We start from the raw sequence: 299 nt of genomic DNA, 5'->3' as shown, positions 1-299 counted from the left end.
TGAGTGGCCTACAAGTGCTATTTGCCTGGGCTGCAATATAAATCTACTTAAGGGACCAGTCTCAAACTTGAAGATTAAAGGGCACATTTCTAGAGTCATAGGAATCATTCCTTTCCCGCCCCCAGCCCCCATACACCCACCTCACATACCACCAGATCTCTGCTGCTGCCTAGAGCCCAAATAACTCTGGCTGAGAAATGTGGGGCCAATGGGGACTGGAAAGGTTGAGTGAAGACTGAGGAAAGGCTTTGACAGAACTAGGATAGGACTATGCATTATAGGATGGGGATATGGCTCCA

Source organism: Eptesicus fuscus, chromosome 1 (genome assembly GCF_027574615.1).
Source record: "Eptesicus fuscus isolate TK198812 chromosome 1, DD_ASM_mEF_20220401, whole genome shotgun sequence".
Classification (NCBI taxonomy): domain Eukaryota; kingdom Metazoa; phylum Chordata; class Mammalia; order Chiroptera; family Vespertilionidae; genus Eptesicus; species Eptesicus fuscus.
This window is presented reverse-complemented; position numbering follows the sequence as displayed.